This window comes from Carica papaya, chromosome 8 (genome assembly GCF_054855325.1).
Source record: "Carica papaya isolate Zhongbai chromosome 8, ASM5485532v1, whole genome shotgun sequence".
Classification (NCBI taxonomy): domain Eukaryota; kingdom Viridiplantae; phylum Streptophyta; class Magnoliopsida; order Brassicales; family Caricaceae; genus Carica; species Carica papaya.
In genome coordinates, this window is record NC_142316.1 from 15,713,888 (window position 1) to 15,737,654 (window position 23,767).

General features: G+C 45.7%; 1 non-coding gene and 39 pseudogenes across 1 annotated transcript; all 40 read left to right on the plus strand.

Annotated features, from left to right (window-relative positions):
• The first annotated feature begins 464 nt into the window (after positions 1 to 464).
• On the plus strand, positions 465 to 583 carry LOC148242407 (5S ribosomal RNA; annotated as a pseudogene).
• Positions 584 to 1,139: 556 nt separating this feature from the next.
• Positions 1,140 to 1,258, plus strand: LOC148242408 (5S ribosomal RNA; annotated as a pseudogene).
• A 206-nt stretch (positions 1,259 to 1,464) lies between these two features.
• On the plus strand, positions 1,465 to 1,583 carry LOC148242409 (5S ribosomal RNA; annotated as a pseudogene).
• Positions 1,584 to 2,142: 559 nt separating this feature from the next.
• Positions 2,143 to 2,261, plus strand: LOC148242410 (5S ribosomal RNA; annotated as a pseudogene).
• Positions 2,262 to 2,467: 206 nt separating this feature from the next.
• On the plus strand, positions 2,468 to 2,586 carry LOC148242411 (5S ribosomal RNA; annotated as a pseudogene).
• A 206-nt stretch (positions 2,587 to 2,792) lies between these two features.
• Positions 2,793 to 2,911, plus strand: LOC148242412 (5S ribosomal RNA; annotated as a pseudogene).
• Positions 2,912 to 3,117: 206 nt separating this feature from the next.
• LOC148242413 (5S ribosomal RNA) lies at positions 3,118 to 3,236 on the plus strand (annotated as a pseudogene).
• Positions 3,237 to 3,437: 201 nt separating this feature from the next.
• On the plus strand, positions 3,438 to 3,556 carry LOC148242414 (5S ribosomal RNA; annotated as a pseudogene).
• Positions 3,557 to 4,635: 1,079 nt separating this feature from the next.
• LOC148242415 (5S ribosomal RNA) lies at positions 4,636 to 4,754 on the plus strand (annotated as a pseudogene).
• Positions 4,755 to 4,960: 206 nt separating this feature from the next.
• Positions 4,961 to 5,079, plus strand: LOC148242416 (5S ribosomal RNA; annotated as a pseudogene).
• A 560-nt stretch (positions 5,080 to 5,639) lies between these two features.
• Positions 5,640 to 5,758, plus strand: LOC148242417 (5S ribosomal RNA; annotated as a pseudogene).
• Positions 5,759 to 5,963: 205 nt separating this feature from the next.
• LOC148242418 (5S ribosomal RNA) lies at positions 5,964 to 6,077 on the plus strand (annotated as a pseudogene).
• Positions 6,078 to 6,636: 559 nt separating this feature from the next.
• LOC148242419 (5S ribosomal RNA) lies at positions 6,637 to 6,755 on the plus strand (annotated as a pseudogene).
• A 559-nt stretch (positions 6,756 to 7,314) lies between these two features.
• LOC148242420 (5S ribosomal RNA) lies at positions 7,315 to 7,433 on the plus strand (annotated as a pseudogene).
• Positions 7,434 to 7,639: 206 nt separating this feature from the next.
• LOC148242421 (5S ribosomal RNA) lies at positions 7,640 to 7,758 on the plus strand (annotated as a pseudogene).
• A 206-nt stretch (positions 7,759 to 7,964) lies between these two features.
• Positions 7,965 to 8,083, plus strand: LOC148242422 (5S ribosomal RNA; annotated as a pseudogene).
• An 887-nt stretch (positions 8,084 to 8,970) lies between these two features.
• On the plus strand, positions 8,971 to 9,089 carry LOC148242423 (5S ribosomal RNA; annotated as a pseudogene).
• A 208-nt stretch (positions 9,090 to 9,297) lies between these two features.
• On the plus strand, positions 9,298 to 9,416 carry LOC148242424 (5S ribosomal RNA; annotated as a pseudogene).
• A 1,438-nt stretch (positions 9,417 to 10,854) lies between these two features.
• Positions 10,855 to 10,973, plus strand: LOC148242425 (5S ribosomal RNA; annotated as a pseudogene).
• A 560-nt stretch (positions 10,974 to 11,533) lies between these two features.
• Positions 11,534 to 11,652, plus strand: LOC148242426 (5S ribosomal RNA; annotated as a pseudogene).
• Positions 11,653 to 11,855: 203 nt separating this feature from the next.
• On the plus strand, positions 11,856 to 11,974 carry LOC148242427 (5S ribosomal RNA; annotated as a pseudogene).
• Positions 11,975 to 12,535: 561 nt separating this feature from the next.
• LOC148242428 (5S ribosomal RNA) lies at positions 12,536 to 12,654 on the plus strand (annotated as a pseudogene).
• A 559-nt stretch (positions 12,655 to 13,213) lies between these two features.
• Positions 13,214 to 13,332, plus strand: LOC148242429 (5S ribosomal RNA; annotated as a pseudogene).
• A 531-nt stretch (positions 13,333 to 13,863) lies between these two features.
• On the plus strand, positions 13,864 to 13,982 carry LOC148242430 (5S ribosomal RNA; annotated as a pseudogene).
• Positions 13,983 to 14,867: 885 nt separating this feature from the next.
• On the plus strand, positions 14,868 to 14,986 carry LOC148242431 (5S ribosomal RNA; annotated as a pseudogene).
• Positions 14,987 to 15,192: 206 nt separating this feature from the next.
• On the plus strand, positions 15,193 to 15,311 carry LOC148242432 (5S ribosomal RNA; annotated as a pseudogene).
• Positions 15,312 to 15,517: 206 nt separating this feature from the next.
• LOC148242433 (5S ribosomal RNA) lies at positions 15,518 to 15,636 on the plus strand (annotated as a pseudogene).
• A 205-nt stretch (positions 15,637 to 15,841) lies between these two features.
• Positions 15,842 to 15,955, plus strand: LOC148242434 (5S ribosomal RNA; annotated as a pseudogene).
• A 556-nt stretch (positions 15,956 to 16,511) lies between these two features.
• On the plus strand, positions 16,512 to 16,630 carry LOC148242435 (5S ribosomal RNA; annotated as a pseudogene).
• Positions 16,631 to 17,160: 530 nt separating this feature from the next.
• Positions 17,161 to 17,279, plus strand: LOC148242436 (5S ribosomal RNA; annotated as a pseudogene).
• Positions 17,280 to 17,486: 207 nt separating this feature from the next.
• LOC148242437 (5S ribosomal RNA) lies at positions 17,487 to 17,605 on the plus strand (annotated as a pseudogene).
• Positions 17,606 to 17,810: 205 nt separating this feature from the next.
• On the plus strand, positions 17,811 to 17,929 carry LOC148242438 (5S ribosomal RNA; annotated as a pseudogene).
• A 206-nt stretch (positions 17,930 to 18,135) lies between these two features.
• On the plus strand, positions 18,136 to 18,254 carry LOC148242439 (5S ribosomal RNA; annotated as a pseudogene).
• Positions 18,255 to 18,815: 561 nt separating this feature from the next.
• On the plus strand, positions 18,816 to 18,934 carry LOC148242440 (5S ribosomal RNA; annotated as a pseudogene).
• A 531-nt stretch (positions 18,935 to 19,465) lies between these two features.
• On the plus strand, positions 19,466 to 19,584 carry LOC148242441 (5S ribosomal RNA; annotated as a pseudogene).
• A 561-nt stretch (positions 19,585 to 20,145) lies between these two features.
• LOC148242442 (5S ribosomal RNA) lies at positions 20,146 to 20,264 on the plus strand. Its single transcript, XR_015815075.1, has one exon. It is a non-coding gene; the product is annotated as a 5S ribosomal RNA (ribosomal RNA).
• A 562-nt stretch (positions 20,265 to 20,826) lies between these two features.
• On the plus strand, positions 20,827 to 20,945 carry LOC148242443 (5S ribosomal RNA; annotated as a pseudogene).
• Positions 20,946 to 21,153: 208 nt separating this feature from the next.
• LOC148242444 (5S ribosomal RNA) lies at positions 21,154 to 21,272 on the plus strand (annotated as a pseudogene).
• Positions 21,273 to 22,481: 1,209 nt separating this feature from the next.
• LOC148242445 (5S ribosomal RNA) lies at positions 22,482 to 22,600 on the plus strand (annotated as a pseudogene).
• Positions 22,601 to 23,163: 563 nt separating this feature from the next.
• LOC148242446 (5S ribosomal RNA) lies at positions 23,164 to 23,282 on the plus strand (annotated as a pseudogene).
• The last annotated feature ends 485 nt before the right edge of the window (positions 23,283 to 23,767 follow it).

Below are 23,767 nucleotides of genomic sequence, written 5' to 3' on the forward strand. Positions count from 1 at the left end.
AATCGATATTAGAACGAGAAGGAGAGGTGCAATGTGAACGCACAAGGAAACAAATGATGGGAGGGGGATGGAAGGAAAAGGAGTGTATGTATTTTCAGCACGAAATAAAACAGGTGCGATCATACCAGCACTAATGCAACGGATTCTATCAGAACTCCGCAGGTAAGGGTGATTGGGCGAGAGTAGTACTAGGATGGGTTACCTCCTGTGAAGTCCTTATATTTCACCCATTTTCTTGGGAAGTGCTCGTGTTGCACCCAATTTTTGCAGATGATTCTTTCGATGTTACGCGCGACTTGAATTATGGTCCGTAGGTTTATTCGCAAATGTACGTCACGGCGCCGTGGAATTTTACTTGATATATTAACGAGAATGGGAGGTGCAGTGCGCACACACAAGGAAACAAATGACGGGATGGGGAAGAAAGGAGAAGGAGTGTATGTATTTGCAGCGCGAAATTAAACAGGTGCGATCATACCAGCAGAAATGCACTGGATCCCATCAGAACTCCGCAGTTATGTGTGCATGGTCGAGAGTAGTACTCAGATGGGTGACCTCCTGGGAAGTCCTCGTGTCGCACCAATTTTTTTTCAGACAGGTTGTTCGACGTTACGCGCGACTGGAGCTATGGTCCGCTGGTTTATACGCAAATGTGAGTTAAGAAGCAGGGGCATTTTAATCGATATTAGAACGAGAAGGAGAGGTGCAGTGTGAACGCACAAGGAAACAAATGATGGGAGGGGGATGGAAGGAGAAGGAGTGCTTGTATTTTAAGCACGAAATAAAACAGGTGCGATCATACCAGCACTAATGCAACGGATTCTATCAGAACTCCGCAGGTAAGGGTGCTAGTGCGACAGTAGTACTAGGATGGTTTACCTCCTGCGAAGTCCTTATATTTTACCTATTTTCTTAGGAAGTCCTCGTGTTGCACCCATTTTTTTGCAGATGATTCTTTCGATGTTACGCGCGACTTGAATTATGGTTCGTAGGTTTATTCGCAAATATGAGTCACGGCGCCATGGAATTTTACTTGATATTTGAACGAGAATGGGAGGTGCAATGCGCACGCACAAGGAAATAAATGACGGGAGGGGGAAGAAAGGAGGAGTGTATGTATTTGCAGCGCAAAATTTAACAGGTGCAATCATATCAGCAATAATGCACCGGATCCCATCAGAACTCTACAGTTAAGTGTGCTTGGGCAAGAGTAGTACTCAGATGGGTGAACTCTTGGGAAGTCCTCGTGTCGCACCAATTTTTTTTCAGACGGGTCGTTCGACGTTACGCGATACTGGAACTATAGTCCGCTGGTTTATAAGCAAATGTGAGTCAAGAAGCAGCAGCATTTTAATCGATATTAGAACGAGAAGGAGAGGTGCAGGGTGAACGCACAAGAAAACAAATTTTGGGAGGGGCGAGGGAAGGAGAAGGAATGTATGTATTTTCAGCACAAAATGAAACTGGTGCGATTATACCAACACAAATGCACCGGATACCATCAGAACTCCGCAGTTAAGTGTGCTTTGGCGAAAGTAGTACAAGGATGGGTTACCTCCTGGGAAGCTCTCGTGTTGCACCCATTTTTTTTTCAGATGGGTCGTTTGACGTTACGCGCGACTGGAACTATGGTCCGCTGGTTTATACGCAAATGTGAGTCAAGACGGAGGGGCATTTTAATTGATATTAGAACGAGAAGGAGAGGTGAAATGAGAACGCACCAGGAAACAAATGAAGGTCGGGGGAAGAAATGGGAAGGAGTGTATGTATTTGCAGCGCGAAATGAAGCAGTTGTGATCATACCAGCACTAATGCAATGGATTCTACCAGAACTCCACAAGTTAAGGGTGCTTGGGCGAGAGTAGTACTAGGATGGGTGACCTGCTGCGAAGTCCTTATATTTCATCCATTTTCTTGGGAAGTCCTCGTGTTGCACCCATTTTTTTGCAGATGATTATTTCGATGTTGTGCTCGACTTGAATTATTGTCCGCAGGTTTATTCGTAAATTGAGTCACGGAGCCGTGGCATTTTACTTGATATTTGAACGAGAACAGGAGGTGCAGTGCGCACGCACAAGGAAACAAATGACGGGAGGGGATTAAAGGAGAAGGAGTGTATGTATTTGCAGCGAGAAATTAAACAGGTTCGATCATACCAACACTAATGCACTGGATCCCATCAGAACTCCGCAGTTAAGTGTGCTTGGGTGAGAGTAGTACTCGAGTGGGTGACCTCCTGGGAAGTCCTCGTGTTGCACTAATTTTTTTTCAGACGTGTCGTTCGACGTTACGCGCGAATGGAACTATGGTGCGCTAGTTTATACGTAAATGTGAGTCAAGAAGAAGGGGCATTTTAATCAATATTAGAACGAGAAGGAGATGTGCATTGTGAACGCACAAGGAAACAAATGACGGGATTGGGGAGGGAAGGAGAAGGAGTGTATGTATTTTCAGCACGAAATAAAACAGGTGCGATCATACCAGCACAAATGCACCGGATCCCATCGTAACTCTGTAGTTAAGTGTACTTTGGCGAAAGTAGTACAAGGATGGGTTACCTCCTGGGAAGTTCTCGTGTTGCACCCATTTTTTTTTCAGATGGGTCGTTCGACGTTACGCGCGACTGGAACTATTGTTTGCTGGTTTATACGCAAATATGAGTCAAGACACAGGGGCATTTTAATTGATATTAGAACGAGAAGGAGAGGTGAATTGTGAACGCACCAGGAAACAAATGACGGGACGGGGAAGAAAGGATAAGGAGTGTATGTATTTGCAGCGCGAAATTAAACAGGTGCGATCATACCAGCACTAATGCATCGGATCCCATCTTAACTCTGCAGTTAAGAGTGCTTGGGCGAGAGTAGTACTCGGATGGGTGAACTCCTTTGAAGTCCTCGTGTCGCACCAATTTTTTTTCAGACGGGTCGTTCGACGTTACGCGCGACTGGAGCTATGGTCCGCTTGTTTATATGCAAATGTGAGTCAATAAGCATGGGCATCGTAATCGATATTAGAACGAGATAGAGAGGTGCAGTGTGAACGCACTAGGAAACAAATTATGGGAGGGGGGAGGGAAGGAGAAGGAGTGTATGTATTTTCAGCACGAAATGAAACTTGTGCGATCATACTAGCAAAAATGCACCGGATCTCATAAGAACACCACAGTTAAGTGTGCTTTGGCGAAAGTAGTACAAGGATGGGTTACCTTCTGGGAAGTTCTCGTGTTGCACCAATTTTTTTTTAGATGGGTCGTTCGACGTTAAGCGCAACTGGAACTATAGTCCGCTGGTTTATACGCTAATGTGAGTTAAGATACAGGAGCATTTTAATTGATATTAGAACGAGAAGGAGAGATGAAGTGTGAACGCACCAGGAAACAAATGACGGGAGGGGAAAGAAAGGAGGAGTGTATGATTTGCAGCACAAAATGAAACAGGTGCGATCATACCATCACTAATGCACCGGATCCCATCAGAACTCCGCAACTAAGTGTGCTTGGGCGAGATTAGTACTCGGATGGGTGACCTCCTGGGAAGTCCTCGTGTTGCACCCATTTTTTTTGGATGGGTCGTTCGACGTTATGCGCGAATGGAATTATGAATCGCTGGTTCATTTGTAAAGGTGAGTCACGGTGCCGGGACATTTTACTTGATATTAGAACGAGAAAGAGAGATGCAGAGTGCACGCACAATGAAACAAATGACGGGAGGGGTGATGGAAGGAGAAGGAGTGTATGTATTTTCAGCACCAGATGAGACAGGTGCGATCATACAAGCACAAATGCACCGGATTCTATCAGAACTCCGCAAGTTAAGGGTGCTTGGGCGAGAGTAGTACTAGGATGTGCGACCTCCTACGAAATCCTTATATTTCATCTATTTTCTTGGTAAGTTCTCGTTCTGCACCCATTTTTTTGCAGATGATTCTTTCGACGTTACGCGCGACTTGAATTATGGTTCGCAGGTTTATTCGCAAATTGAGTCACGGCACTGTGGCATTTTACTTGATATTTGAATGAGAACGGGAGGTGAAGTGCGCACGCACAAGGAAACAAATGACGGGAGGGGGAAAAAAGGAGAAGCAGTGTATGTAATTGCAGCGCAAAGTTAAATACGTGTTATCATACTAGCACTAATGCACCGGATCCCATGAGAACTCCGTAGTTAAGTGTGCTTGCGCGCGACTGAAACTATGGTCCGCTGGTTTTTATGCAAATGTAAGTAAAGAAACAGGGGCATTTTAATCGATATTAGAACGAGAAGGAGAGGTGCAGTGTGAACGTACAAGGAAACAAATGATGGGAGGGGGGAGGGAAGGAGAAGGTGTGTATGTATTTGCAGCGTGAAATGAAACATGTGCGATCATACCAGCACTAATTCACCGGATCCTAACTCGGATGGGTGACCTCCTGGGAAGTCCTCGTGTTGCACCCATTTTTTTCGGATGAGTTGTTCGATATTACGCGCGAATGGAATTATAAACCACTGGTTCATTCGCAAAGGTGAGTCACGGTGCTGTCCCATTTTTCTTGATATTAGAACGAGAAGGAGAGATGCAGAGTGCACGCACAAGGAAACTAATGACGGAAAGGGGGAGGGAAGGAGTGTATGTATTTCCAGCACAAAATGAAACGGGTGCGATTATACCAGCACAGATGCACCGGATCCAATAAGAACTCCGCAGTTAATTGTGCTTTGGCGAAAGTAGTTCAAGGATGGGTTACCTCCTGGGAAGTTCTTGTGTTGCACCCATTTTTTTTTCAGGTAGGCCGTTCGACGTTACGCGCGATTGGAACTATGGTCTGCTGGTTTATAAGCAAATGTGAGTCAAGACGCAGTGACATTTTAATTGATATTAGAACGAGAAGGAGAGGTGAAGTTTGAACGCACCAGGAAACTAATGACGAGAGGGGGAAGAAAGGAGAATGAGTGTATATATTTGCAGTGCGTAATGAAACAAGTGCGATCATACCAGCACTAATGCACCGGATCCCATCAGAACTCCGCAGTTAAGTGTGCTTGGGTGAGAGTAGTACTCGGATGGGTGACCTCCTGGGAAGTCCTCATCTTGCACCCTTTTTTTTTCGGATGGGTCGTTCGACGTTACGCGAGAATGGAATCATGAACCGCTGGTTCATTCGCAAAAGTGAGTCACGGTGCCGGGGCATTTTACTTGATATTAGAACGAGAAGGAGAGATGCAGAGTGCACGCACAAGGAAACAAATGACGGGAGGGGGGATGGAAGGAGAAAGAGTGTATGTATTTGCAGCGCAGAATGAAACATGAGGAATCATACCAGCACTAATGCAACGGATTCTATTAGAACTTTGCAGTTAAGGGTTCTTGGGCGAGAGTAGTACTAGGATGGGTGACCTCCTGCGAAGTCCTTATATTTCACCCATTTTCTTGGGAAGTCCTCGTGTTGCACCCATTTTTTTGCAGATGATTCTTTCGACGTTACGCGCGACTTGAATTATGATCTGCAGGTTTATTCGCAAATGTTAGTCATGGCACCGTGACATTTTACTTGATATTAGAACGAGAATGGGAGGTGCAGTGCGCACGCACAAGGAAACAAATGGCGAGAGGGGGAAGAAAGGAGAAGGAGTGCATGTATTTTCAGCACAAAATTAAACAAGTGCGATCATACCAGCACAAATGCAACAGATCCCATCAGAACTCTGCAGGTAAGTGTGCTTTGGCGAAAGTAGTACAAGGATGGGTTACCTCCTGGGAAGTTCTCGTGTTGCACCTATTTTTTTTTTAGATGGGCTGTTCGAGTTTACGCGCGACTAGAACTATGGTCTGCTTGTTTATACGCAAATGTGTGTCAAGACGCAGGGGCATTTTAATTGACATTAGAACGAGAAGGAGAGTTGAAGTGTGAACGCACCAGGAAACAAATAAAGGGGGGGGGAGAAAGGAAAATGAGTGTATGTATTTGCAGTGCGAAATGAAACAGGTGCGATCATACCAGCACCAATGCACCGGATCTGAACTCTGCAGTTAAGTGTGCTTGGGTGAGAGTAGTACTCGGATGGGTAACCTCCTGAGAAGTCCTCGTGTTGCACCCATTTTTTTCGGATGGGTCGTTCGACGTTACGCGCGAATGGAATTATGAACCGCTGGTTCATTCGCAAAGGTGATTCACGGTGCCGGGACATTTTACTTGATATTTGAACGAGAATGAGAGATGCAGAAGGCACGCACAAGGAAACAAATGACGGTAGGGGGGATGGAAGGAGAAAGAGTGTATGTATTTGCAGCGCAGAATGAAACATGAGCGATCATACCAGCACTAATGCAACGGATTCTATCAGAACTCCGCAGTTAAGGGTGCTTGGGCGAGAGTAGTACTAGGATGGTTGACCTCCTGCGAAGTCCTTATATTTCACCCATTTTCCTAGGAAGTACTCGTATTGCACCCATTTTTTTGCAGATGATTCTTTCAACGTTACGCACGACTTGAATTATGGTCCGCAGATTTATTCGCAAATGTGAGTCACTGCGCCATGGCATTTTACTTGATATTAGAACGAGAACGGGAGATGCAGTGCGCACGCACAAGGAAACAAATGATGGGAGGGGAAAGAAAGGAGAAGGATTTTATGTATTTGTCGCGCGAAATTAGATAGATGCGATCATACCAGCACTAATGCACCGGATCCCATCAGAACTTCGTAGTTAAGTGTGCTTGGGCGAGAGTAGTACTCAGATGTGTGACCTCCTGGGATGTCCTCGTCTCGCACTAATTTTTTTTCAGACGGGTCGTTCGATGTTACGCGCGACTGGTAATAGGGTCCGCTGTTTTATATGCAAATGTGAGTCAAGAAGCTGGGGCATTTTAATCGATATTAGAACGAGAAGGAGAGGTGCAGTGTGTACGCACAAGGAAACAAATGATGAGATGGGGAGGGAAGGAGAAGGAGTGTATGTATTTTCTGCACGAAATGAAACAGGTGCGATCATACCAGCACTAATGCAACGAATTCTATCAGAACTCCGCAGGTAAGGGTGCTTGGGCGAGACTAGTACTAGGATGGGTTACCTCCTGCGAAGTCCTTATATTTCACCCCTTTTCTTGGGAAGTCTTCGTGTTGCACCCATTTTTTTGCAGATGATTCTTTCATCGTTCCGCGCGACTTGAATTATGGTCCGCAGGTTTATTCGTAAGTGTGAGTCACGGCGCCGTGGAATTTTACTTGATATTTGAACGAGAATGGGAGGTGCAATGCGCACGCACAAGGAAACAAATGACGGGAGGGGGAAGAAAGGAGAAGGAGTGTATGTATTTGCAGCGCAAAATTTAACAGGTGCAATCATATCAGCAATAATGCACCGGATCCCATCAGAACTCTGTAGTTAAGTGTGCTTGGGCAAGAGTAGTACTCAGATGGGTGAACTCCTGGGAAGTCCTCGTGTCGCACAAATTTTTTTTCAGACGGGTCGTTCGACGTTATACGCGACTGGAACTATTGTCCGCTGGTTTATAAGCAAATGTGAGTCAAGAAGCAGCAGCATTTTAATCGATATTAGAACGAGAAGGAGAGGTGCAGGGTGAACGCAAAAGAAAACAAATTTTGGGAGGGGCGAGGGAAGGAGAAGGAATGTATGTATTTTCGGCACGAAATGAAACAGGTGCGATCATACCAGCACAAATGCACCGGATCCCATCAGAACTCCGCAGTTAAGTGTGCTTTGGCGAAAGTAGTACAAGGATGGGTTACCTCCTGGGAAGTTCTCGTGTTGCACCCATTTTTTTTTCAGATGGGTCGTTCGACGTTATGCGCGACTGGAACTATGGTCCTCTGGTTTATACGCAAATGTGAGTCAAGACGTAGGGGCATTCTAATTGATATTAGAACGAGAATAAGAGGTGAAGTGTGAACGCACCAAGAAACAAATGAAGGGAGGGGGAAGAAATGAGAAGGAGTGTATGTATTTGCAGCGCGAAATGAAACAGCTGCGATCATACCAGCACTAATGCACCGGATCCCATCAGAACTCCGCAGTTAAGTGTGCTTGGGCGAGAGTAGTACTCGGATGGGTGAGCTCCTGCGAAGTCCTCGTGGTGCACCCATTTTTTTTTGGATGGGTTGCTTGACGTTACGCGCAAATGGAATTATGAACCGCTAGTTCATTCGCAAAGGTGAGTCACGGTGCCGGGACATTTTACTTAATATTAAAACGAGAATGAGAGATACAGAGTGCACGCACAAGGAATCAAATGACGGGAGGGGGAATGGAAGGAGAAAGAGTGTATGTATTTGAAGCGCAGAATGAAGCATGAGCGATCATAACAGCACTAATGCAACGGATTCTATAAGAGCTCCGCAAGTTAAGGGTGCTTGGGCGAGAGTAGTACTAGGATGGGTGACCTCCTGCGAAGTCCTTATATTTCACCCATTTTCTTGGGAAGTTCTCGTGTTGCACCTATTTTTTTGCAGATGATTCTTTCGACGTTACGCGCGACTTGAATTATGGTCCGCAGGTTTATTCGCAAATGTGAGTCACGGCGCCGTGGCATTTTACTTGATATTATAATGAGAACGGGAGGTGCAGTGCGCACGCACAAGGAAACAAATGACGGAAAGGGGAAGAAAGGAGAAAGAGTGTATGTATTTGCAGCGCGAAATTAAACAGGTGCGATTATACTAGCCATAATGCAACGGATCCCATAAGAAACTTCGTAGTTAAGTGTGCTTGGGCGAGAGTAGTAGTCGGATGGGTGACCTCCTGGGAAGTCCTCGTGTCGCACTAATTTTTTTTCAGACGGGTTGTTCGACATTACGCGCGACTGGAGCTATGGTCCGCTGGTTTATAGGCAAATGTTAGTCAAGAAGCAGGGGCATTTTAACCGATATTAGAACGAGAAGGAGAGGTGCAGTGTGAACGCACAAGGAAACAAATGATGGGAGGGGGGAGGGAAGGAGAAGGAGTGTATATATTTTCAGTGCGAAATGAAACAGGTGCGATCATACAAGCACAAATGCACCGGATCCCATCAGTACTCCGTAATTAAGTGTGCTTTGGCGGAAGTAGTACAAGGATGGGTTACCTCCTGTGAAGTTCTCGTGTTGCACCCATTTTTTTTTTTCAGATGGGTCGTTCGACGTTACGGGCGACTGGAACTATGGTCCGCTAGTTTATACAAAAATGTGAGTCAAGACGAAGGGGCATTCTAATTGATATTAGAACGAGAAGGAGAGGTGAAGTGTGAACGCACTAGGAAACAAATGATGGGAGGGGGAATAAAGGAGAAGGAGTGTATATATTTGCAACTCTAAATTAAACAGGTGGCATCATACCAGCACTAATGCACCGGATCCCAACAAAACTCCGCACTTAAGTGTGCTTGGGCGAGAGTAGTACTCGGATGGGTGACCTCCCGGGAGGTCCGCGTGTTGCACCCATTTTTTTTGGATGGGTCGTTCGACGTTACATGCTAATGGAATTATGAACTGCTGGTTCATTCGCAAAGGTGAGTCACGGTGCCGAGGCATTTTACTTGATATTAGAACGAGAAGAAGAGATGCAGAGTGTAAGCACAAGGAAACAAATGACGGGAGGGGGAAGAAAGGAGGAGTGTATGTATTTACAGTGCGAAATTAAACAATTGCGATCATACTAGCCCTAATGCACCTGATTTTTTTTCAGAGGGGCCGTTCGACGTTACGTGCGACTGGAGCTATGGTCCGCTTGTTTATACGCAAATGTGAGTCAAGAAGCAGGGGCATTTTAATCGATATTAGAACGTGAATGAGAGGTGCAGCGTGAACGCACAAGGAAACAAAGGATGGGAGGGGGGAAGGAAGGAGAAGGTGTGTATGTATTTTCAGTGCAAAATGAAACAGGTACGATCATACCAGCACAAATGCACCGGATCCCATCAGTACTCTCGCAGTTATGTGTGCTTTGGCGAAAGTAGTACAAGGATGGCTTACCTCCTGGGAAGTTCTCGTGTTGCACCCATTTTTTTTTCAGATGGGCCGTTCGACGTTAAGTGCGACTGGAACGATAGTCCGTTGGTTTATACACAAATGTGAGTCAAGATGCAGTGACATTTTAATTGATATTAGAATGAGAAGGAGAGGTTAAGTGTGAACGTACCAGGAAACAAATGACAGGAGGGGGAAGAAAGGAGGAGTGTATGTATTTGCAGCGCGAAATTAAACAGGTGCCAGCATACTAGCAATAATGCACCGGATCCCATGAGAACTCCGCACTTAAGTGTACTTTGGCGAGAGTAGTACTCGGATGGGTGACCTCCTGAAAAATCCTCGTGTTGCACCCATTTTTTTTCGGATGGCTCGTTCGACGTTACGCGCGAATAAAATTATGAACCGCTGGTTCATTCGCAAAGGTGAGTCACGGTGCCGGGGCATTTTACTTGATATCAGAACGAGAAGGAGAGATGCAGAGTGCAAGCACAAGGAAACAAATGACAGGAGGGGGGATGGAACGAGAAAGAGTGTATGTATTTGCAACGCAGAATGAAATATGAGCGATCATACAAGCACTAATGCAACGGATTCTATAAGAACTTTGCAGTTAAGGGTGCTTGGGCGAGAGTAGTACTAAGATGGGTGACCTCTTGCGAAGTCCTTATATTTCATCAATTTTCTTTGGAAGTCCTCGTGTTGCACCCATTTTTTTGAAGATGATTCTTTCGACGTTACGCGCGACTTGAATTTTGGTCCGCAAGTTTATTCGCAAATGTGAGTCACAGCGCCGTGACCTTTTACTTGATATTTAAACGAGAATGGGAGGTGCAGTGCGCACGCATAAGGAATAAAATGACGGGAGGGGGAAGAAAGGAGGAGTGTATGTATTTGCAGCGCAAAATTAAACAGGTGCAATCATACTAGCACTAATGCACCAGATCCCATCAGAACTCCACAGTTAAGTGTGTTTGGGTGAGAGTAGTACTCGGATTGGTCACCTCCTGGGAAGTTCTCATGTTGCACCCATTTTTTTTCGGATGGGTCGTTCAACATTACGCGCGAATGGAAATATGTACCGCTAGTTCATTCGCAAAGGTGAGTCACGGTGCCGGGGCATTTTACTTGAGATTAAAACGAGAAAGAGAGATGCAGAGTGCACGCACAAGGAAACAAATGACAAGAGGGTGGATGGAAGGAGAAAGAGTGTATGTATTTGCAGCGGAGAATGAAACATGAGCGATCATTCCAGCACTAATGCAACGGATTCTATAAGAACTCCGCAGTTAAGGGTGCTTTGGCGAGAGTAGTACTAGGATGGGTGACCTCCTGCGATGTCCTTATATTTCACCCATTTTCTTTGGAAGTCGTTCTGTTGCACCCATTTTTTTGCAGATTATTCTTTCGACGTTACGCGCGACTTGATTTATGGTCCGCAGGTTTATTCGCAAATGTGAGTCACGAAGCCGTGACATTTTACTTGATATTTGAACGAGAACGGGAGGTGCAGTGCGCACGCACAAGGAAAAAAATGACGGGAGGGGGAAGAAAGGAGAAGGAGTGTATGTATTTGCAGTGCGAAATTAAACAGGTGCGATCAAACAAGCACTAATGCACCTGATCCCATCAAAACTCCGCAGCTAAGTGTGCTTGGGCGAGACTTGTACTTGGATGGGTGACCTCCTGGGAAGTCCTCGTGTCGCACCAATTTTTTCAGACCGGTCGTTTGACATTATGCGCGACTGAAAATATGGTCCGCTGGTTTATACGCAAATGTGAGTCAAGAAGCAGAGGCATTTTAATCGATATTAGAACGAGAAGGAGAGGTGCAGTGTGAACGCGCAAGGAAACAAATAACGGGAGGGGGAAGAAAAGAGAAGAAGTGAATGTATTTGCACCGCGAAATTAATCAGGTGCGATCATACCAGCACTAATGCATCGGATCCCATCAGAACTCTGCAGTTAAGTGTGCTTGGGCGAGAGTAGTACTCGAATGGGTGACCTCCTGGGAAGTCCTCGTGTTGCACCCATTTTTTTTCGGATGGGTCGTTTGACGTTGCGCGCGAATGGATATATGAACCGCTGGTTCATTCGCAAAGGTGAGTCACGGTGCCTGGGCATTTTACTTGATATTAGAACGAGAAAGAGAGATGCAAAGTGGACGCACAAGGAAACAAATGGGGGGAGGGGGGATGGAAGGAGAAAGAGTGTATGTATTTGCAGCGTAGAATGAAACATGAGTGATCATACCAGCACTAATGCAACGGATTCTATCAGAACTCCCCAAGTTAAGGGTTCTTGGGCGAGAGTAGTATTAGGATGGGTGACCTCCTGCGAAGTTCTTATATTTCACCAATTTTCTTCGAAAGTCCTCGTGTTGCACCAATTTTTTTGCAGAGGATTCTTTCGACGTTACGAGTCACTTGAATTATGGTCCACAAGTTTATTCGCAAATGTAAGTCACGGCGCCGTGACATTTTACTTGATATTAGAACGAGAACGGGAGGTGCAGTGCGCACGCACACGGAAACAAATGACGGGAGGGGGAAGAAAGGAGAAGGATTGTATGTATTTACAGCGTAAAATAAAATAGGTGCAATCATACTAGCACTTATGCACCGGATCCCATCAGAACTCCGCAGTTTAGTATGCTTGGGCGAGAGTAGTACTCGGATGGGTGACCTCCTGGGAAGTCCTCGTGTTACACCCATTTTTTTTCGGATGGGTCCTTCGACGTTACGTGCAAATGGAATTATGAACCGCTTGTTCATTCGCAAAAGTGATTCACGGTGCCGGGGCATTTTACTTGATATTAGAACGAGAAGGAGAGATGCAGAGTGCACGCACAAGGAAACAAATGACGGGAGGGGGGATGGAAGGAGAAAGAGTGTATGTATTTTCAGCGCAGAATGAAACATGAGCGATCATACCAGCACTAATGCAACGGATTCTATCAGAACTTCGCAGTTAAGGGTGCTTGGGCGAGAGTAGTACTATTATGGGTGACCTCCTGCGAAGTCCTTATATTTCACACATTTTATTGTGAAGTCCTCGTGTTGCACCAATTTTTTAGCAGATGATTCTTTCGACGTTACGCGCGACTTGAATTATGGTCCGCTGGTTTATTCGCAAATGTGAGCCACGGCGCCGTGACATTTTACTTGATATTAGAACAAGAACGGGAGGTGCAGTGCGCACGCACAAGGAAACAAATGACGGGAGGGGAAGAAAGAAGAAGGAGTGTATCTATTTGCAGCGCGAAATAAAACAGGTGCTATCATACAAGCACTAATGCACTGGATCCCATCAGAACTCCGCAGATAAGTTAGCTTGGGCGAGAGTAGTACTTGGACGGGTGACCTCCTTGGAAGTCCTTGTGTTGCACCAATTTATTTCAGACAGGTCGTTCGAGGTTACGCGCGACTGGAATTAAGGTCCGCTGGTTTATACGCAAATGTGAGTCAAGAAGCAGGGGCATTTTAATCGATATTAGAACGAGAAGGAGAGGTGCAGTGTGAACGTGCAAGGAAACAAATGATGGGAGGGGGAAGGGAAAGAGAAGGAGTGTATGTATTTTCAGCACGAAATGAAAGAGGCGAGATCATACCTGCACAAATGCACCAGTTCCTATCAAAACTCCACAGTTAAGTGTGCTTTGGCGAAAGTAGTACAAGGATGGGTTACCTCCTGGGAAGTTCTCGTGTTGCACCCATTTTTTTTTTTAGATCGGTCGTTCGACGTTACGCACGACTGGAACTATGGTCCGCTGGTTTATATGCAAATGTGAGTCAAGACGCTGGGGCATTTTTATTGATATTAGAACGAGAATGAGAAGTGAAGTTTGAACGCACCATGAAACAAATGACGGGAGGGGAAAGAAAGGAGAAGGAGTGTATGTATTTGCAGCGCGAAATTAAACAGGTGCGATCATACAAGCACTAATGCACCGGATCCCATCAGAACTCTGCAATCAAGTGTGCTTGGGCGAGAGAAGTACTCGGATGGGTGACCTCCTGGGAAGTCCTCGTGTTGCACCCATTTTTTTTCGGATGGGTCGTTTGACGTTACTCGCGAATGGAATTATGAACCGCTGGTTCATTAGCATAGGTGAGTCACGGTACCGGGGCATTTTACTTGATATTATAACGAGAAGGAGAAATCCAGGGTGCACGCACAAGGAAACAAATGACGGGAGGGGGGATGGAAGGAGAAAGAGTGTATGTATTTGGAGCACAGAATGAAACATGAGCGATCATACCAGCACTAATGCAACTGATTCTACCAGAACTCCACAGTTAAGTGTGCTTGGGCGAGAGTAGTACTCGGATGGATGACCTCCTGGGAAGTCCTCGTGTCGCACCAATATTCTTTCAGACAAGTCGTTCGACGTTACGCGCGCCTAGAACTATGGTCCGCTTGTTTATCGGCAAATGTGAGTTAAGTAGCAGGGGCATTTTAATTGATATTAGAACGAGAAGGAGAGGTGCAGTGTGAACGCACAAGGAAACAAATGATGGGAGGGGGAGGGAAGGAGAAGGAGTGTATGTATTTTCTGCACGAAATGAAACAAGTGCGATCATACCAGCACTAATGCAACGGATTCTATCAGAACTCCGCCGGTAAGGGTGCTTGGGTGAGAGCAGTACTAGGATGGGTTACCTCCTACGAAGTCCTCATATTTCACCCATTTTCTTGGGAAGTCCTCGTGTTGCACCCATTTTTTTGCAGATGATTCTTTCAACGTTACGCGCGACTTAAATTATGGTCCGCAGGTTATATTCGCAAATGTGAGTCACGGCACCGTGGCATTTTACTTGATATTAGAACGAGAACGGGAGGTGCAGTGCGCACACACAAGGAAACAAATGACGGGAAGGGGAAGAAAGAAGAAGGAGTGTATGTATTTGCAGCGCGAAAGTAAACCGGTGCGATCATACCAGTACTAATGCACCGGATCCCATCAGAACTCCACAGTTAAGTGTGCTTGGGAGAGAGTAGTACTCGGATGGGTGACCTCCTGGTAACTCCTCGTGTTGCACCAATTATTTTGCAGATGATTCTTTCGACGTTACGCGCGACTTGAATTATGGTCCGCAAGTTTATTAGCAATTGTTAGTCACGGTGCCGTTGCATTTTACTTTTATATTTGAACGAGAACGGGAGATGCAGTGCGCACGCATAAGGAAACAAATGACGGGAGGGGGAAGAAAGGAGAATGAGAGTATATATTTGCAGCGCGAAATAAAACAGGTGCGATCATACCAGCACAAATGCACCGGATCCCATCAGAACTCCGTAGTTAAATTTGCTTGGGCGAGACCAGTACTCGGATGGGTGACCTCCAGCGAAGTCCTCGTGACGTACCAATTTTTTTTCAAACGGGTCGTTCGATGTTACGCGCGACTGAAACTATGGTCCGCTGATTTATACGCAAATGTAAGTCAAGAAGCAGGGACATTTTAATCGATATTAGAACGAGAATGAGAGGTGCAGTGTGAACGCACAAGGAAACAAATGACGGGAGGGGGGAGGGAAGGAGAAGGAGTGTATGCATTTTCAGGAGGAAATAAAACAGGTGCGATCATACCAGCACAAATGCACCGGATCCCATCAGAACTCCGCAGTTAATTGTGCTTTGGCGAAAGTAGTACAAGGATGGGTTACCTCCTGGGAAGTTCTCATGTTGCACCCATTTTTTTTCAGATAGATCGTTCGACGTTACACGCGACTGGAACTATGGTCCGCTGGTTTATACGCAAATTAAAGTCAAGACGTAGGGGAATTTTAATTGATATTAGAACGAGAAGGAGAGGTGAAGTGTGAATGCACCAGGAAACAAATGACAGGAGGGGGAAGAAAGGAGAAGGAGTGTATGTATTTGCAGCGGGAAATGAAACAGGTGCGATCATACCAGCACTAATGTACCGGATCTGAACTCCGCAGTTAAGTGTGCTTGGGCGAGAGTAGTACTCGGATGGGTGACCTCGTGGGAAGTCCTCGTGTTGCACCCATTTTTTTTCAGATGGGTCGTTCGACGTTACCCACGAATTGAATTATAAACCACTGGTTCATTCGCAAAGATGAGTCACGGTGCCGGGGCATTTTACTTGATATTAGAACGAGAATGAGAAATACAGAGTGCATGCACAAGGAAACAAATGACGGGAGGGGGGATGGAAGGAGAAAGAGTGTATGTATTTACAGCACAGAATGGAACATGAGGGATCATACCAGCACTAATGCAACTGATTCTATCAGAACTACGCAGTTAAGGGTGCTTGGGCGAGAGTAGTACTAAGATGGGTGACCTCTTATGAAGTCCTTATATTTCACCCATTTTATTGGGAAGTCCTCGTGTTTCACACATTTTTTGCATATGATTCTTTCGATGTTACGCGCGACTTGAATTATGGTCCACAGGTTTATTCGCAAATGTGAGTCACGGTGACATGGCATTTTACTTGATATTAGAACGAGAACGGGAGGTGCAGTGCGCACGCACAAGGAAACAAATGACGGGAAGGGGAAGAAAGAAGGAGTGTATGTATTTGCAGCGCGAAATTAAATAGGTGCGATCATACTAACACTAATGCACCGGATCCCATCAGTACTCCGCAGTTAAGTGTGCTTTGGCGAAAGTAGCACAAGGATGGGTTACCTCCTAGGAAGTTCTCGTGTTGCACCCATTTTTTTTTCAGATGGGTCATTCGACGTTACGGGCGACTGGAACTATGGTCCGCTGGTTTATACGCAAATGTGAGTTAAGACGCAGGGGCATTTTTACTGATATTAGAACGAGTAGGAGAGGTGAAGCGTGAACGCACCAGGAAACAAATTACGGGAGGGGGAAGAAAGGAGAAGGAGTATATTTATTTGCAGCGCGAAATGAAACAGGTACAATCATACTATCACTAATGCACCGGATCCCATCAGAACTCCGCAGTTAAGTGTGCTTGGGCGAGAGTAGTACTCGGATGGGTGACTTCCTAGGGAGTCCTCTGTCGCACCAATTTTTTTTCAGACAGGTCGTTCGACGTTGCAAGCGACTGGAACTATGGTCCGCTAGTTTATACGCAAATGTGAGTCAAGATGCAGGGGCATTTTAATCGATATTAGAACGAGAAGGAGAGGTGCAGTGTGAACACACAAGGAAACAAATGATGGGAGGGGGGAGAGAAGGAGAAGGAGTGTATGCATTTTCAGCACAAAATGAAACAGGTGCGATCATACCAGCACAAATGCACTGGATCCCATCAGAACTCCGCAGTTAAGTGTGCTTTGGCGAAAGTAGTACAAGGATGGGTTACCTCTTGGGAAGTTCTCGTGTTGCACCCATTTTTTTTTTCAGATGGGTCGTTCGACTTTACGCACGACTGGAACTATGGTCCGCTGGTTTATAAGCAAATGTTAGTCAAGACGCATGGGTATTTTAATTGATATTAGAACGAGAACGGGAGGTGAAGTTTGAACGCACTAGGAAACAAATGACGGGAGGGGGAAGAAAGGACAAAGAGTGTATGTATTTGAAGCGCGCAATTAAACAGGTGCGATCATACCAGCACTAATGCACCAGATCCCATCAGAACTCCGCAGTTAAGTTTGCTTGGGTGAGAGTAGTACTCGGATGGCTGACCTCCTGGGAAGTCCTCGTGTCACACCAATTTTTTTTCAGACGGGTTGTTCGATGTTATGCGCAACTGGAACTATGGTCTGCTTGTTTATACGCAAATGTGAGTCAAGAAAAAGGAGCATTTTAATCGATATTAGAACGAGAAGGAGAGGTGTAGTGCGAACGGACAAGGAAACAAATGATGGGAGGGGAGAGGGAAGGAGAAGGATGTATGTATTTTCAGCACGAAATGAAACAGGTGCGATCATACCAGCACAAATGCACCGGATCCTATCAGAACTCTGCAGTTAAGTGTGCTTTGGCGAAAGTAGTACAAGGATGAGTTACCTCCTGGGAAGTTCTCGTGTTGCACCCATTTTTTTTTCAGATGGGTCGTTCGACGTTACGCGCGACTAGAACTATGGTCCGCTGGTTTATACGCAAATGTGAGTCAAGACGCAGGGGCATATTAATCGATATTAGAACAAGAAGAAGAGGTGACGTGTGAACGCATCAGGAAACAAATGACGGGAGGGGGAAGAAAGGAGAATGAGTTTTTATATTTGAAGCGTTAAATGATACAGGTGCGATCATACCAGCACTAATGAATCAGATCCCATCAGAACTCCGCAGATAAGTGTGCTTGGGCGATAGTAATACTCGGATGGGTGACCTTTTGGGAAGTCCTCGTGTTGTACCCATTTTTTTTCGGATGGGTCGTTCGACGTTACGCACGAATGGAATTATGAACCGTTGGTTCATTCGCAAAGGTGAGTCACGGTGCCGGGGCATTTTACTTGATATTAGAACGAGAAGGAGAGATGCAGAGTGCACGCATAAGGAAACAAATGACGGGAGGGGGGATGGAAGGAGAAAGAGTGTACGTATTTGCAGCGCAGAATGAAACATGAGCGATCATACCAGAAGTAATGCAACGGATTCTATCAGAACTCCCCAAGTTAAGGTTGCTTGGGCGAGAGTAGTTCTAGGATGGGTGACTTGCTGCGAAGTCCTTACATTTCACCCATTTTCTTGGGATGTTCTCGTGTTGCACACATTTTTTTGCAGATGATTCTTTCGACGTTGCGCGCGACTTGAATTATAGTTTGCAGGTTTATTCGCAAACGTGAGTCACGGCGCCGTGGCATTTTACTTGATATTTGAACGAAAACGGGAGGTGAAGTGAGCACGCATAAGGAAACAAATGACGGGAGGGGGAAGAAAGGAGAAGGAGTGAATGTATTTGCAGCGCAAAATTAAACAGGTGCGATCATACCAGCACTAATGCACCAGATCCCATCAGAATTCCGCTATTAAGTGTGCTTGGGGGAGAGTAGTACTCGGATGGGTTACCTCCTGGGAAGTCCTCGTGTCGCACCAATTTTTTTTTCAGACTGGTCGTTCGACGTTACGCGCGACTGGAACTATGGTCCACTGGTTTATACGCATTTGTGAGTCATGATGCAGGGGCATTTTAATCGATATTAAAACGAGAAGGAGAGGTGCAGTGGGAACGCACAAGGAAACAAATAATGGGAGGGGGGAGGGAAAGAGAAGGAGTGTATGTATTTTAAGCACGAAATGAAACAGGTGCGATCATACCAGCACAAATGCACCGGATCCCATCAGTACTCCATAGTTAATGTGCTTTGGAGAAAGTAGTACAAGGATGGGTTACCTCTTGGGAAGTTCTTGTCTTGCACCCATTTTTTTTTCAGATGGGTCGTTCGACGTTACGCGCGACTGGAACTATGGTCCCCTGGTTTATATGCAAATGTGAGTCAAGACGCTGGGGCATTTTAATAGATAATAGAACGAGAAGGAGAGGTGAAGTGTGAACGCACCAGGGAACAAATGACGGGAGGGGGAAGAAAGGAGAAGGAATATATGGATTTGCAGCGCAAAAATAAACAGGTGCGATCATACCAGCACATATGCACCGGATCCCATCAGAACTCCGCAGTTAAGTGTGCTTTGACGAGAGTAGTACTCGGATGTGTGTCCTCCTGGAAAGTCCTCTTGTTGCACCAATTTATTTTCGGATGGGTCGTTCGACATTACGCACAAATGGAATTATGAACCGCTGGTTAATTCACAAAGGTGAATCATGGTGTCGGGGTATTTTACTTGATATTAGAACGAGAAAGAGAGATGCAGAGTGCACGCACAAGGAAACAAATGACGGGAGGGGGGATTGAAGGAGAAAGAGTGTATGAATTTGCAGCGCAGAATGAAACATGAGCGATCATACCAGCACTAATGCAACGGATTCTATCAAAACTCCGCAAGTTATCGGTGCTTGGGCGAAAAAAGTACTAGGATGGGTGACCTCCTACGAAGTCCTTATATTTCACCCTTTTTCTTGGGAAGTCTTCGTGTTGCACCCATTTTTTTACGGATGATTCTTTTGACATTACGCGCGACTTGAATTATGGTCCACAGGTTTATTTGTAAATGTGAGTCACGGCGCCGTGGCATTTTACTTGATATTTGAACGAGAACGGGAGGTGCACTGCGCATGCACAAGGAAACAAATGACGAGAGGGGGAAGAAAGGAGAAGGATTGTATGTATTTACAGCGCAAAATTAAACAGGTGCGATCATACCAGCACTAAAGCACCGGATCCCATCAGATCTCCGCAGTTAAGTGTGCTTGGGCGAGAGTAGTACTCGGATGGGTGACCTCTCAGGAAGTCCTCGTGTTGCACCCACTTTTTTTTCGGATGGGTCGTTCGACGTTACGCGCGAATGAAAATATGAACCGCTGCTTCATTCGCATAGGTGAGTCACTTTGCCGGGGCATTTTACTTGATATTAAAACGAGATGAAGAGATGCAGAGTGGACGCACAAGGAAACAAATGACGGGAGGGGGGATGGAAGGAGAAAGAGTGTATGTATTTGCAGCGCAGAATGAAACATGAGCGATCATACCAGCACTAATGCAACGAAATCTATCAGAACTCTGCAAGTTAAGGATGCTTGGGCGAGAGTAGTACTAGGATGGGTTACCTCCTGCAAAGTCCTTATATTTCACCCATTTTCTTGGGAAGTACTCGTGTCGCACCAATTTTTTTCAGACGGGTCGTTCGACATTGCACGCGACTGGAACTATGGTCCGCTGGTTTATACGCAAATATGAGTCAAGATGGAGGGGCATTTTAATCGATATTAGAACGAGAAGGAGAGGTGCAGTGTGAACGCACAAGAAAATAAATTATGGGAGGGGGGAGGGAATGAGAAGGAGTGTATGTATTTTTTGCACGAAATGAAACAGGTGCGATCATACCAGCACAAATGCATCGGATTCCATCAGAACTCCGCAGTTAAGTGTGCTTTGGCGAAAGTAGTACAAGGATGGGTTACCTACTGGGAAGTTCTCGTGTTGTACCCATTTTTTTTTTTCAGATGGGCCATTCGACGTTACGCGCTAATGGAATTATGGTCCGCTGGTTTATACGAAAATGCGAGTCAAGACGCAGGGGCATTTTAATTGATATTAGAACGAGAAAGAGAGGTGAAGTGTGAACGCAACAGGAAACAAATGACGGGAGGGGGAAGAAAGGAGAAGGATTGTATGTATTTGCAGCGCGAAATGAAACAGGTGCGATCATACCAGCACTAATGCACCGGATCCCATCAAAACTCCGTAGTTAAGTGTGCTTGGGTGAGTGTAGTACTCGGATGGGTGATCTCCTGGGAAGTCCTCGTGTTGCACCCATTTTTTTTCTGATGGGTCGTTCGACGTTACGCGCGAATGGAATTATGAACTGCTGGTTCATTCGCAAAGGTGAGTCACGGTGCCGTGGCATTTTACTTGATATTAGAACGAGAAAGAGTGATGCAGAGTGCACGCAGAAGGAACCAAATGACGGGAGGGGGATGGAAGGAGAAAGAGTGTATGTATTTGCAGCGCAGAATGAAACATGAGCGATCACACCAGCACTAATGCAACAGATTCTATCAGAAGTCCGCGGTTAAGGGTGCTTGGGTGAGAGTAGTACTAGGATGGGTGACCTGCTGCGAAGTCCTTATATTTCACCCATTTTCTTGGGAAGTTCTCATGTTGTACCTATTTTTTTGCAGATGATTCTTTCGACGTTACGCGCGACTTAAATTATGGTGCGCAGGTTTATTCGCAAATTTGAGTCACGCCGTCGTGGCATTTTACTTGATATTTGAACGAGAACGGGAGGTGCAGTGCGCACGCACAAGGAAACAAACGACGGGAGGGGAAAGAAAGGAGAAGGAGTGTATGTATTTGCAGCACGAAATTAAACAGGTTCGATCGTACCAGCCCTAATGCACCGGATCCCATAAGAAACTCCGCAGTTAGGTGTGCTTGGGCGAGAGTAGTACTCGGATGGGTGACCTTTTGGGAATTCCTCGTTTCGCACCAAATTTTTTTCTGACGGGTCGTTCGACGTTACGCGCGACTGGAGCTATGGTCCGCTGGTTTATACACAAATGTTAGTCAAGAAGTAGGGGCATTTTAATCGATAATAGAGCGAGAAAGAAAGGTGCAGCGTGAACGCACAAGCAAACAAATGATGGGAGGGGGAGGGAAGGAGAAGGAGTGTATGTATTTTCAGCGTGAAATTAAACATGTGCGATCATACCAACACAAATGCACCGAATCCCATCAGTATTCCGCAGTTAAGTGTGGTTTGGCGAAAGTAGTACAAGGATGGGTTACCTCCTAGGAAGTTCTCGTGTTGCACCCTTTTTTTTTCCAGATGGATCGTTCGACGTTACGTGTGAGTCGAACTATAGTCTGCGTGTTTATACGCAAATGTGAGTCAATACGTAGGGGCATTTTAATTGATATTAGAACAAGAAGGAGAGGTGAAGTGTGAACGCATCGGGAAACAAATGACGGGAAGGGGAAGAAAGGAGAAGGAGTGTATGTATTTACAGCGCAAAATAAAACAGGTGCGATCATACCAGCACTAATGCACCGGATCCCATCAGAACTCCGCAGTTAAGTGTGCTTGGGCGAGAGTAGTACTCGGATTGGTGACCTCCTGGGAAGTTCTCGTGTTGCACAAATTTTTTTTCAGATGGGTTGTTCGACATTTCGAGCGAATGGAATTATGAACCGCTAGTTCATTCGCAAATATGAGTCACGGTGCCGGGGCATTTTACTTAAAATTAGAACGAGAAGGAGAGATGCAGAGTGCACGCACAAGGAAACAAATGACAGGAGGGTGGATGGAAGGAGAAAGAGTGTATGTATTTGCAGCGCAGAATGAAACATGAGTGATCATACCAGCACTAATGCAACGAATTCTATCAAAACTCGGCAAGTTAAGGGTGCTTGGGCTAAAATACTACTAGGATGGGTGACCTCCTGCGTAGTCCTCATATTTCAGCCATTTTCTTTGGAAGTTCTCTTGTTGCACCCATTTTTTTTTTCTGATGGTTGGTTCGATGTTACGCACGACTGGAACTATGGTCCGCTGGTTTATACACAAATGCGAGTCACGGCGCCGTTACATTTTACTTGATATTATAACGAGAACGGGAGGTGCAGTGCGCACGCACAAGGAAACAAATGACGGAAGAGGGAAGAAAGGAGAAGGAGTGTATGTATTTGCAGCGCAAAATTAAACAGGTGCCATCATACCAGTATTAATGCACCGGATCCCATCAGAACTCTGCAATTAAGTGTGCTTGGGCGAGAGTATTAATCGAATGGGTGACCTCCTGGGAAGTCCTCGTGTTGCACCCATTTTATTCCGGATGGGTCGTTCGACGTTATGAGTGAATGGAATTATGAACAGCTGGTTCATTCGAGAAGGTGAGTCACGGTACCGGGGCATTTTACTTGATATTAGAACGAGAAGGAGAGATGCAGAGTGCACGCACAAGAAAACAAATGATGGGAGGGGGGATGGAAGGAGAAAGAGTGTATGTATTTGCAGCACAGAATGAAACATGAGCGATTATACCAGCACAATTGCATCGGATTCTATCAGAACTCCGCGAGTTAAGGGTGCTTGGGCGAGAGTAGTACTAGGATGGGCGACCTCCTGCGAAGTCCTTATATTTCACCCATTTTCTTGGGAAGTCCTCGTGTTGCACCCATTTTTTTACAGATGATTCTTTCGACGTTATGTGCGACTTGAATTATGGTCCACAGGTTTATTCGCAAATGTGAGTCACGGCGCCTTGCCATTTTACTTGATATTAGAACGAGAACGGGAGGTGCAGTGC